At 44.8% G+C, this 3,541-nt stretch overlaps 1 non-coding gene across 1 annotated transcript; it reads right to left on the bottom strand.

Annotated features, from left to right (window-relative positions):
- Window positions 1-2,170: 2,170 nt before the first annotated feature.
- On the bottom strand, window positions 2,171-2,243 carry TRNAR-ACG (transfer RNA arginine (anticodon ACG)). The gene has a single exon. It is a non-coding gene; the product is annotated as a tRNA-Arg (tRNA).
- Window positions 2,244-3,541: the final 1,298 nt, after the last annotated feature.

Raw genomic sequence — 3,541 nt, 5'->3', positions numbered from 1 at the left:
ATTCGCGCCCACAAACCGCCCACCCCTGCCCCAATCAATATTTTTTGGTAATATTACTAGTGGCATCTCGCATTTTAACACAACAAAAAAAAACAGCAGAATCATTACAGATGCAGGGAACTCATCTATTAAAGCTCTGTCCAGGCGCTCAGGGGCAAAATACATACACATCAACTAATTTGCATATGGATTGCACCAATAGAAATTACTTCACAGAAAGAAAATCGCAAGGAGCATCATCAGTCCTTGATACTTGGAGGCAGAATGCAAGTGACTTTAGAATAAGTTGTCATAAGTAAGCCAAGTGGCAAATAATTTTGTGGTGCAAAATACCTAAATTGCACTGTTATATATGGAGCAAGTCAGGCTTTTTTTTTTTTAAATAACAGCATGATATGTTAAAGCTTTGAAGTGAATCACTTACAGAGCTGCAGATAAGACACAGTCTGATTACATGGTCTTCCCAGGATCACACACTTTGGTTAAATGGTGAAACTGGGATGTGGACAATTTAAGCAACTGAGCACATCTTCACAGTTTTAGTTTTTATAGATATTTATTAATGTTTCCCTTTGCATTTCATCTGCTTAAATAATACTTTATTTATAGCAATGCCTTGGAAGCAAAGCACATTACATAAGAAACTACCCTTTCATTATTAACTTTAACTATACACCAAATATTACAGAACAGCGGTGCTCACTTGGCATAATGGACGATACCACTACTGCCATAACGAAATAATGGAATCTAGCAATGAGAGGTGATTATTGGTCACGTGTTAGACACATGGTGAGGCACATGACACAGATGTGAGAAGTCGCCATTAAATCCTGTTCACAGAATGTACCTAAATAGGTAGCAACATCTGCTGTTTCTTCATAAAACCTTCTCAAAACTGGTCATGATGGAGTCAACAAGCATGGCCTCGAGCGAGGACCGTTACTGCTCAGATTGCATGAATGGTCATTTGTGCAAGTTAGCAATACTGTGTAAATAATGTGGCTATTTCTTTGAGTATTTCTTTTATATTTGGTAAATAATGTGTCTATTTCTTTGAGTGTTTCTTTTATATTTGGTTAATGGTGTGTCTATTTCTTTGAGTGTTTCTTTTATATTTGGTGGTCTTTTGCTCACTATTTGAGATGGCACTCTCAATGATGCGACATCGTGGATGTCTAAGGTCATGTGACGTCGCTTACTGTGATGTCATGGACTATGCAAATGAGTGCTTCTAACACTGCTGTAAACTTGAGACCCCTGCCACTATGCCTTTGCACGGTTCTAGGGTCAGGTGGTGCTGGCCAACATGCTGAAAGGCCAACACCCAATGTATGGGAACCGCAGGGATTACTTCCTACACTGGGGCACCAGCCACACAGCTTGTATCTGTTTGGACACATACTCACCCTAGCATATGGCCTTAAACTTTCACTCACGTGCCTTTGCAGCCTTTACACATATCTAGGCCTGTGATAACGTACACATCTTCCCTTGCTCTTATCAGTCCCCCAATCCCTAGTCACTCATCCACCCCTCCGCTCCACTGCCTAGGCGCGTGCATGCATGAACTCAGACATGCAGCTGCTCAGATGATTGGCTGTGTTATTATTGGCTGTTACACTTGCAAGTATTGTATTGCATAGCTCTCAACTCACACGCTTTTGGCGGGTGTCACCCTCCTTGTGAACAGCGGACTCACCCGCCAAGCCGCCTGCACGCCCATTCATTTCAATGGGCCTTTCACCCGCCAAAAACAAAAGCGGGTGTTTTCCCTCGCCTTTGCCACACAAATGGTTGAGAGCAATGGTATTGGTTATTTATATAGCGCTCTTTGCCCATTTGTATGGCCTCAATGCACTTTCTTTGTATTTTTTGTGTACACAGGTTCCCAGCACCACTGTCTCCCCTCCCACCTGGGTGACCCACTGAGACATAGTAGGGAACAAAGAGGCGAATTACGTTGAACTTGGGGGCTTCTCTTTTATTTCGATTTTCTTAAAAATTCCGCAGCACATTATGTTGCCATTAAAATACAGGTTAGTTCGGTTTCTGAAAGTTTAGTATAAACCATACGCGTGCCATTTACAAGAGAGTTTGTAAAATCTGGCCAAGATGTATGTAAAGAATTGTGGAGCTCAAGGAAGAAGAAAAAGAGTGCGCCTCTGGTCGAGCCAGCCAGGAGTCGAACCTGGAATCTTCTGATCCGTAGTCAGACGCGTTATCCATTGCGCCACTGGCCCTGAGCTGCAAGGTGCCTTCCTCACAGCACTCATGTGTCCAATCACGCACTGCCGCGCCGCCGCTGCGACCTCTACTGGCTGGGTTAGAATTCTCTCAAGGGTGATAAACATAAACGACAGACAACCGTAAAGCCCGCAGGTAATGGACAGCAAAGAAGGACATGCTTCTTCTTCTTCTTCTCAATGATCGGAGGCGTGGGCGGAGCCACGCAGGCAGGCGCTTCCCCATCCTAAAGGATGATGCGCACCAGATGAAGAAGGACGCGCGCCATGGCACGCGCGCGGTGCAGGGCAGTCAGTCCCTGCCCACGTCACGTGCACGTGCCCTACATACTCCAATGAACCGCCAGGAGGCGCTGGCGCACGGGCTGGCAGCCCCTCAGCGCACAGCACACTGGCGAACACCGGAAGTAAATGGAAGCGTTTCACACCGGAAGTGGTTGGCATTCTGTTCTCAGCCAGGATCTCTGAAAGTGACGTTGCTTTGAGACTTCCAGTGACCTTGACACACTCTTTCACTTTCTCTATCTTCTTTTTTCTTCTATGACCTGCCCACAGTCACACAAGACTCCGCCCACATGTCAACAATGTAAATGTTGCAATATGATGTGCCGTCTGAAATTTGCAGTTCAAATTGAAATATACATATTTCATTAAATTGGCTTTTCACAACCAAATTACATAAGACAAAAGGCATGTGCCTTCTATAAAAGCAACACGTTAAAATGTGCACATGTAAACTCCAAGAACCAATACAACGGTTTTCCCTGAATTTTACAGTACCGAAATTGGACATTTCACCTTAGTTGTTTTTCATCAGGTTATGTAGTGCAGTGGTGAGTTGTCCAGCCTGCAAACCTGATGGCTGTGGTTCAATGGGACTGAGTCCACCCTCTCAAAAAACACTTGACTTCAGCCCTGGTAACCTGGGCAAAAAGAATGAAAACAAAATAAACGCGTATTTGCATTGAACTCTGCACAAAAGAATGAAAGGTGAAGCAAAATAGGCACGCGTTATTTTCCTTCACCTGCATTCTTTTTGCCAATTTGCTGGAAGCGTTAGTCATTGCTGTTGAGACAAAGCCACATTCAGGCAGGGAGTCCGCGGCGGCGCAGTCCTGCAAGCATTAAAAAAAAGCAATCAGTAAAAGCTGCCCCAGGAACTGGCTCATGGGAGGCACATTTGCGCTGTTTCCGGGTCCACGCAAACCTGCGAAAACCCGGAGACTCGAGGGTCTTCCCCGGAGACCCGGAGAAATTGCTAAAAATCCGGAGTCTCTGGGGGAAAAAAACGGAAG

Source organism: Ambystoma mexicanum, chromosome 1q, assembly GCF_040938575.1.
Source record: "Ambystoma mexicanum isolate Mex_15411 chromosome 1q, UKY_AmexF1_1, whole genome shotgun sequence".
Classification (NCBI taxonomy): Eukaryota; Metazoa; Chordata; class Amphibia; order Caudata; family Ambystomatidae; genus Ambystoma; species Ambystoma mexicanum.
Note: the sequence above shows the minus strand (reverse complement) of the source record. Positions and strands in the feature narration are given on the sequence as shown.